Source organism: Quercus suber, unplaced genomic scaffold, assembly GCF_002906115.3.
Source record: "Quercus suber isolate HL8 unplaced genomic scaffold, Cork oak 2.0 scaffold_946, whole genome shotgun sequence".
NCBI lineage: Eukaryota > Viridiplantae > Streptophyta > Magnoliopsida > Fagales > Fagaceae > Quercus > Quercus suber.
Window position 1 is genome coordinate 96,822 of NW_027070366.1, and position 10,610 is coordinate 107,431.

The window sequence follows — 10,610 nt, forward strand, 5'->3', positions numbered from 1 at the left end:
AGTGGCGTTTTGTAACTCAACCTCAATGAAATTGAGTTATAGGTAAAAAAATTGCCTATAACTCGATTTCATTGAAATCGAGTTAAAAAACGTCACTATAAGTCCTTAAAACGTCACTATAGGTTCCTTAAAACGCCACTATAGAGCTTTAGAATTTTTTTTTTTTTTAACTCGATTTATCACAAATCGAGTTTTAAAAGAGGGACATTTTTCCAATTAGTTTGGGAAATGGAGTATAAAGCTATTTAATTTGCCCGGAAAGGGCAAAGGGCAATTTTGTCCATATATAGATAGAAGGGAGCACATGCATTGTATAAATTAATGAGAAAGGCGCAGCTAGTGGACAAACTGAAAGAAGAAGAAGATCAATGAGAAAGGCGCAGCTAGTGGACAAACTTCAAGAACTTTCTCAGCTGGTGGACGAACTAAAAGAAAAAGAAGAAGAACTTTCTCAGTTGGTGGACGAACTAAAAGAAGAAGAAGAAGAGGAAGAGGAAGAAGGAGAAGAGGAAGTGGAAGAGGAAGAAGAAGTAGAAGAAGAGGAAGAGGAAGTGGAGGAGGAGGAGGAAGAGGAAGAAGAAGAAGAGGAAGAAGAAGAAGAAGAAGAAGAAGAAGGGGAAGAGGAAGTGGAGGAGGAGGAGGAAGAGAAAGAAGAAGTAGAAGAAGAAGTGGAAGAGGAAGAGGAAGGAGAAGAGGAAGTGGAAGAGGAAGAGGAAGATGAAGAAGTGGAAGAGGAAGAGGAAGAGGAAGAAGTGGAAGTGGAAGAGGAAGAGGAAGAAGTGGAAGAGGAAGAGGAACCTGAGGTAAAACTTATGTTGGATTTTTCTTCTTTTTTCTCTTTTTTATTTTTATTTTTTTTTCCTCTTAAAGGGTTTAAATTCATCTGTCAAGGTTGTGTTCATTACATGCAAACAGTTACACACAATTTTACACACACCACATTATTGAACTAAAACAATGTCTTGAAATCACGATTTTGAACTTGAAAATTGTGATTTCAAGTCATGGTTTCAGTTAAAAAATGGGGTGTGTGTAAGAGCTTATGTGCAAAAAGTATTATCCCATCACGACTGGCATCCCACTTCTATCCATCAAAAAAAAAAAAAAAAAAAATTAAATCATCACTAAATGTGATTTTTTTTTTTTTTGGGATTTAATAGTTTATATATATATATATATATATATATATTATTTGGTTATTGATAGTGTGAAAGAAAAAAAAAATCAGTAGTTCATCATACAAACATATGTCCTTTCGAAATCTCACTATAATCTGAAAGCTATTGAATTTGTACAAAGCAAGTGTAGATGGGCTTGAATTTTCTGAATAAATAGTAACCTGGGATTTTAAAAGAAAAGGTGATAAAAGATAATGGTTATTTTTAAAAAGGATTAAAAAAAATAAAAGAAGAAAAGAATAGGTTTGTTATGATTAAAAGAGAGACGGAAGACAGTGATTGGCCCATGAATGAAAGATTCATGAAGTAAAAATAAAAATAAAAATTAGAGAAACATAAAGGTAATATAGATGGACAAAATTGCCCTTTGCCCTTTTCGGGAAAATTAAATTGCTTTATACTCCCCTTTCCCAAACTAATTAAGGAAATGCCCCTCTTTTAAAACTCGATTTGTGATAAATCGAGTTAGATCCTATAGTAGCATTTTTAAAGACCTATAGTGGCGTTTTGTAACTCAACCTCAATGAAATTGAGTTATAGGTAAACAAAATTGCCTATAACTCGATTTCATTGAAATCGAGTTAAAAAACGTCACTATAAGTCCTTAAAACGTCACTATAGGTTCCTTAAAACGCCATTATAGAGCTTTAGATTTTTTTTTTTTTTTTAACTCGATTTATCACAAATCGAGTTTTAAAAGAGGGACATTTCCCCAATTAGTTTGGAAAATGGAGTATAAAGCTATTTAATTTGCCCGGAAATGGCAAAGGGCAATTTTGTCCATATATAGATAGAGGGGAGCACATGCATTGTATAAATTAATGAGAAAGGCGCACCTAGTGGACAAATTGAAAGAAGAAGAAGATCAATGAGAAAGGCGCAGCTAGTGGACAAACTGCAAGAACTTTCTCAGCTGGTGGACGAACTAAAAGAAAAAGAAGAAGAACTTTCTCAGCTGGTGGACGAACTAAAAGAAGAAGAAGAAGAAGAGGAAGAGGAAGAAGGAGAAGAGGAAGTGGAAGAGGAAGAAGAAGTAGAAGAAGAGGAAGAGGAAGTGGAGGAGGAGGAGGAAGAGGAAGAAGAAGAAGAAGAAGAAGAAGAAGAAGAGGAGGAAGAGGAAGAGGAAGTGGAGGAGGAGGAGGAAGAGAAGGAAGAAGTGGAAGAGGAAGAGGAAGAAGTGGAAGTGGAAGAGGAAGAGGAAGAAGTGGAAGAGGAAGAGGAACCTGAGGTAAAACTTATGTTGGATTTTTCTTCTTTTTTCTCTTTTTTATTTTTATTTTTTTTTCCTCTTAAAGGGTTTAAATTCATCCGTCAAGGTTGTGTTCATTACATGCAAACAGTTACACACAATTTTACACACACCACATTATTGAACTAAAACAATGTCTTGAAATCACGATTTTGAACTTGAAAATTGTGATTTCAAGTCATGGTTTCAGTTAAAAAATGGAGTGTGTGTAAGAGCTTATGTGCAACAAGTATTATCCCATCACGACTGGCATCCCACTTCTGTCCATCAAAAAAAAAAAAAAATTTAAATCATCACTTTGTGATTTTTTTTTTTTGGGATTTTTTATTTACTTGTATGTTTTCTTGGAAATATTAAACTATTACAAATAATACTACAAAATACTTAAAAACCGAAATGACAGAATATAATGGATGACACATCAATATTAGATGAGTAATGTTATAGGCACCAACTACTTTACAACATTTTAACAAATTGTTGTTATTGCAAATTTTTACTACTTCTCATTTGGATCGGCCACTGACATTATTTTTTCAATTACCAATAACTACACACCACATCAACAGTTTATAAAAAAAATTTGTAGCTCTACCGTTTTCCATATCGGATTAGATAAATTCATTCTTACTTTTTTGCTTCCTAATTAAAAGGTTGACACATCATTTATTGGACCTCTAATAAAATTAGTAAATATCCTTAACATCTCTCATATATTTAAAGACAAAGTTTTGCTATAAACTTAGTTGTACTCTACTCAATATCTTTTTATTTGATGTAAATTTTGACAAATCTACCATTAAATTATATTTTCTTCTTATATTCTCTATGCTACAAAATTTATAGATAATCAAAGATCATTAGCTATGTTATCAATTAAATGTTTAAATTTCAAGTTTTTGTTGTATAAAATTATGCGTAAAAAATAAGTTTATGGACCAAATGGTAAATAATATCTAACTAGCACAAAATTTGACATTTGTGTTAAAAATATAAAGAAAATGCAATCTAATAGTTAGATTTTCAAAGCATGTAGTTATACTAACTTTTTTAGTGACCAAACATTGTCCTAATATTCATGTTATGGAATTTTGAATTTCTAAAATAAAATGTTCTGACATTTTAAGTGTGTAATAATTTTTCATTTAGAGGTATACTGGAGTATGATTTTCTTAAGCATCACTCATATATTTAGCATGCATGTTGCGTCATTTTGGGTCTAATAAATTTTCATTTATAGGTATATTAGCCTCTTTAAGTTGATTTGCGTAAGTGCATGTGTTTAGTGGGGTGTGGGGGACAAGGGTTAGAGTTCAGGTTTCTAAAATAGAGTTTCACATACATATATACTTAGATTAGGCTAGAGTAGAATTTCTATCTTATATAAAAAAAAAATACTCTAAATTTTTTTTTTTTTGGTCCAATTTTTTTAGGGATAATTATGCTTCTCTCTCTTGATATCCGTTTATCCAAATTTTTTTAAATTAATATTAAAAATGTTGTGTACTAACTTGGCTTTTGCTTAATGGCAGGTTTTCAAAATTATCCTTAATTTCAATCTTAAAATCCATTGTTTTAAATTTTTAATTAAGGTTTATTTTAAATTATTAAGTATGAATTTTTTTTTTCTATTTTCAACGGGTTGTTGATAGATTTTTCTTGCGAGTCTTAGTAATTATCCTAAACCCGGTTCATCTCTTTCTACATTTAATAGGTATCCAAATCCAAAGTACCAAAGGCTACCAAGTCCTGTTGTTTCTTGGCCTGAAGATATTAGACGTGAAATAAGGAAAGTAACAGAGGAAAGGCGCAGTATGTTTCTGGTGGTTGCAGTACTGCTTGCAACACTCACCTATCAAGCGATACTTACCCCTCCTGGTGGAGTTTGGCAAGATAATGGTGTTTGCATTACCACAGAAGCAGGGAGTAGTTATCATCAGATTCTTCCCTTCAATAAAACAGTCGGAAGTAGTAATTATCCTAAAATCATTTATCTGAGTAAGTCCAATACCACATTAGCGTGTGAACACAAAGCAGGGACAGCCATTGCTTTGGAAGATCGCCTTTTTCCGCTGTTCCTCATGTGTAATACCTTGCTATTTTCGTTCTCAAACTCATTAATTTTTCTCCTCATTCTAAATTTTCACATTAAGACTCTGTTCCTTCGCACTCAATCTCTCCCTCTGGGCTTGTTATTGTTGGTTAGTGGTGGCCATAATAACCTACTCTTCCCCTCTTTGAATTGGACTTTTATGTGGTTTAAAAATATCTTTAAACCTTACGTTTAACTGGGAAAAACTTGGACCCGGTAAAAATATATCTCTAACTCCACTTAAAATGCTTATAAAATAGGACAATTTTCTATTAATCCATGTTTTCAAAACAAACTTATCCAAAAAGTTTTATAAAAAAATAAAAGAAAATTATATGTGGATGCATTTTGAGTATGAAGGATGAATTCTGGGCTAATTGTTTAAACTATATGGACCCCACATATTTTTACAATCACTTCGGAAAGACTCCCGAAATTTACTCATGTTGGGCCAATATGGTTTCATCTTCGATGCCAATCCTTATCTCATATAATCATAGTAGTTTTATCTTTTTGGTGAAAGCAATAAGCAAGGCCTTTGAATCTTTGTTCACTCCTTAATTAAATTCTTTAATGAACGAAAGAAAAAAGGAGTTATCTTCCTCATACCTTTTTTCATTTTAAATACTAGTATTCAAAACATGAAAAGATTGAACATTTGACTTGATCTCAATGCGCAGGTCCATTATTTTTTCTAATAAAGTAATAAATTGTAACAAATATTATAGATTCATATTAACAACACTATATTCAATTGATCATGATCACATCATCAAACTTTTTTTGCTTATCTATAATTAAGCTATGTTAAGAAATGCACATTTTAATTAAATAATAACTCAAACAAGAATACCAGAATTCTAATAATTTTTTTTTCCTTAAATTTTAGAAAAAATAACTATAATTTTGTTCTACTAAATAATTATAATTTTAAGCTGTTGTGGGTTCCTGTGATTGGCAATTGATTTCCTTATTTGATTCGGTAAAACTTAGTAACATTTTCATAAGAGTGCAGAGTATATTGAAATTTTCTATCAAATTCAAATATATGATTAAATTGAAATTTATGTTTTATTGCTCAATACAATAATATTTTGCAATTTATTAATCTTTATATTGCTAGATATTGTTCTAACCCTTTACATATATATATTATATATATATATATAAGATTTCCCTCTTTGATTGGACTTTTAGTGGTTAAAATATCTCTAAACCTTCGTTTAACTGGGAAAAAACTTGAGGAAACCCGTAAAAATATATCTCTAACTCCACTTAAATGCTTATAAAATGGACATTTTTATTAACCCATGTTTTCAAAACAAACTAATCCAAAAAGTTTTATAAAAAAATAAAGAAAATTATATGTGGATGCATTTTGAGTAAAAGGATGAATTCTGGCTAATGGTTTTAAACTATATGGACCCCACTTCATTTTTACAATCCACTTCGGAAAGACTCCCGAAATTTACTCATGTTGGGCCAATATGGTTTCATCTTGGAGGCCATCCTTATCTCATATATCATAGTAGTTTTATCTTTTTGGTGAAAGCATATAGGCAGACCTTTGAATCTTTTTTCATTCCTTAATTAAATTCTTTATTGAACGAAAGAAAAAAGGAGTTATCTTCCTCATACCTTTTTTTCATTTTAAATACTAGTATTCAAACATGAAAAGATGTGAATTTTTTACTTGATCTCATGCGCGGGTCCATATTTTTTCTAAGGATAACAGTGGTGGACTAGGAAATGTAATGGGAGCGAATAAAAAATAAACAATATTCTAATTTATGTGAATTTTAATCATTTATATGGTATGTTGAATGTAATGAAATTCAAGTTATTTATCATTATATACNCTTTGAATCTTTGTTCACTCCTTAATTAAATTCTTTAATGAACGAAAGAAAAAAGGAGTTATCTTCCTCATACCTTTTTTCATTTTAAATACTAGTATTCAAAACATGAAAAGATGTGAACATTTGACTTGATCTCAATGCGCAGTCCATTATTTTTTCTAAGGATAACAGTGGTGGAACTAGGAAATTGTAACGAGAGCGAAAAAAAAAAAAAACAATAATTTAAAATAGTATTCTAAATACAATTTAGTATACAATTCAACTATATTATGTAATAGTTTTTAAAAAGTTATACAATTGTTTCGGCGTCCGATCCTGATGATAGCACTTTATCATCAAACTAAGACCACAATCAGTTTTTGGTATAGGCGGGGATTGAACCTCAGATTTCTTATTCAACCATTAAACACTTTACCAATTAAATTAGCTAGAACCCATAATATAGTTAAGAATATGCAGGCATTTCTTAAAATAATTGACAAATATATAATTATTTCCACTAACTTAAGCACACAATTTTTTTGCTTTTAATTGTTGTGAAAGTAATTAAACTCAAACAAGAATACCAGAATTCTAATAACTTTTTTTTTCCTTAAATTTTAGAAAAAATAACTATAATTTTGTTCTACATAAATAATTATAATTTTAAGCTGTTGTGGGTTCCTGTGATTGGCAATTGATTTCCTTATTTGATTCGGTAAAACTTAGTAACATTTTCATAAGAGTGCAGAGTATATTGAAATTTTCTATCAAATTCAAATATATGATTAAATTGAAATTTATGTTTTATTGCTCAATACAATAATATTTTGCAATTTATTAATCTTTATATTGCTAGATATTGTTCTAACCCTTTACATATATATATGTATATATATATATATAAGATTTCCCTCTTTGTATTGGACTTTTATGTGGTTCAAATATATCTCTAAACCTTGCGTTTAACTGGGAAAAAACTTGAGGACAACCCAGTAAAAATATATCTCTCTAACTCCACTTGAAATGCTTATAAAATTGGACACTTTTCTATTAACCCATGTTTTCAAAACAAACTAATCCAAAAAGTTTTATAAAAAATAAACGAAAATTATATGTGGATGCATTTTGAGTACAAAGGATGAATTCTAGGCTAATGGTTTTAAACTATATGGACCCCACTTCATTTTTACAATCCACTTCGGAAAGACTCCCGAAATTTACTCATGTTGGGCCAATATGGTTTCATCTTGGAGGCCTATCCTTATCTCATATGATCATAGTAGTTTTATCTTTTTGGTGAAAGCATATAGGCTAGACCTTTGAATCTTTTTTCATTCCTTAATTAAATTCTTTATTGAACGAAAGAAAAAATGGAGTTATCTTCCTCATACCTTTTTCTTCTTTTTAAATACTAGTATTCAAAGCATGAAAAGATGTGAATTTTTTACTTGATCTCAGTGCGCGGGTCCACTATTTTTTCTAGGGGTAACAGTGGTGGAGCTAGGAAACTGTAATGGGAGCGAATAAAAAATAAACAATATTCTAATTTATGTGAATTTTAATCATTTATATGGTATGTTGAATGTAATGAAATTCAAGTTATTTATCAATTATTGTTCTTTGAAACAACAATATATATCCACACACACACACACACATATATATAGATTGTTTAATGCATTTTGAGCATGAGGGATGAATTATGGGCCAGGTTTTTAAACCATACAGATCACACATCATTTTTACAATCCACTTTTGGAAAGACACCCGAAATTTTCTCATGATCCTATTGGGCCAATATGGTTTCATCTTGGAGGCCTATCCCTATATCATATATTTATAGCACTTTTATCTCTTTGGCGAAAGCATATAGGCTGGGCCTTTGAATCTTTTTCATTCTTTAATGAAATTCTTTATTGATTGAAAGAAAAGGAATTATCTTCTTCAAACTTTAAAAAAAAATTAAAAAAAATCTGATGGTGGTGAGTGGAAAGACACATGGATGTAAAGTTTTCACTGTTGTGGTCTAGATGTTTTTAAATAATGCAAAGTTCCTAATGCTAGAGATACGGATTAGTGTTCATTGTTCAATGTGAAGCACTTTTCAAGAAAGCACTTACAAGTTGAGAAAGCACAAAAATGGCATTTAAATAATGCAAGTCATTTAAATAATGCAAAGCACATAATATTATTAGTATATGTGAGGTAGTCATCATTATGAAACATTTTCTAAGAAGGTGCTAGATAGGGATTAGGAAAAGCACCATTTACGCCAAAGATTTTGGCCGAGCCTTTTTGAGTTTATAGGTTTTGTTAAATAATGAAAAGCTCATAATACCATTAGTATGGACTTGTCATCAATTATAGCATGTTCCGAGAAAGTACTAATAGATACGCAATTTGAAAATAAGCACCATCGGCCCTTGACTTTAGGTCTTCTTGAGTAGGACCTAATTGCAAAACAAGAGAAAGAAAGCAATCATAAGAGTTAATTAACTAAAAAGTATTTATTCATAAAAGAAAATGAATGATCTTCTTCTACCTTTTAATTTTATACTATTAGTAAAGTGTAAAAAGATTCGCATGGTATCTTGGTGGAAAGACACCTTGGATGCCAAGTCTTAGTCTAGGTCTTCTTAAAAAATGCAAAGACTTTCGAAGAAAGCACAAGATAGAATCTGGGAAAGCACCATTATTTCAGTATTGGATGAAACCTTTTTACCTTTCTTTTTTTTTTTTTTTTATGAGAAAGAGTAACTTTTTTACTTGATGAATGATGACTTAAGAGATAGAGAGGAAAACTTAAATATATTAGATCGGGGAAAAACAAAACTAGAAATGAATAAATGTCCAAAATTTATTAACTCGATAATGTTGGTACTTTGTATTCATGTCTATTGATGTTCGGTGATAGTTGGAAAATGGCTTTAAAAGGAACACACTTTGCATTATTAATTTATTAAAACAACTGAGAGTATTCGCGTTCATTTAGGATTTAACCAAAAAATTTCTACTATTCTACAATAAGAATCTATTAAAAAAATTTAAATTAAATTAGCTAACTATTTTGAAAACAAGAAAGTTAACTTTTAAACTAGTAGGGAGGAAAACTCCTCCAACTCCTATGACGGTTGCTAAAAACATCCAAATGGCATATTAATTGGGTCAACAGCCATATAACTTGTTTACATAATAAATGTAGATGGTTTTTTTTTTTTTTTTTTTTTAATTTTAGAAAGGGTTTTAACCTATTAGTAAAATATAAAAATATTTTCATGGTAGCTAGGTGGAAAGACGCCTAAGATGCCAAGTCTTGGTCTAGGTCTTCTTCAACAATGAAAAGATTTTCAGAGAAAGCACAAGATAGAATTTGGGCAAGCGCCATTATTTCAGCATTAGATGTAACTTTTTTACTTGACAATGAAGACTTGAGAGATAGAGAGGAAAACTTAAATATATTAGATCAGAGAAAAACAAAACTAGAAATGAATGAGTGTGAAATTTATTAACTCAATAATGTTGGTACTGTTGGTACTTAGTATTCATATCTATTGATGTTTGGTGATAGTTAGAAAATGGCTCTAAAAGGAACGCACTTTGCATTATTAATTTATTAAAACAATTGAGTGTATTTGTGTTCATTTAGGATTTAGCCAAAAAATTTCTACTATTCTACAATAAGAAACTATTAAAAAATACAAAATAATTAGCAAACTATTTTGAAAATGAGAAAGTTAACCTTTAAACTAGTCGGGAGGAAAACTCCTCCAACTCTTGTGACGGTTGCTAAAACCATCCACGTGACCTATTAATTGGGTTAACAATCACATAACTTGTTTAATTGATAAATGTAGATGGTTAAATTTTATTTTTTGGAGAGGGGTTTAACCTTTTAGTAAAATATAAAAGGATTTTCATTGTAGCTTGGTGGAAAGACGCCTTGGATGCCAAGTCTTAGTGTAGGTCTTCTTCAACAATGCAAAGACTTTCGGAGAAAGCACAAGATAGAATTTGGGAAAGCACCATTATTTCAGTATTGGATGTAACTTTTTTACTTGATGAATGAAGATTTGAGTGATAGAGTGGAAAACTTAAATAAATTAAATCAAGGAAAAATAAAACTAGAAATGAATAAATGTCCAAAATTTATTAACTTAATAATGTTCGTACTTAGTATTCATGTCTATTGATGTTTGGTGATAGTTGGAAAATAGCTTTAAAAGGAATGCAGTTTGCATTATTAATTTATT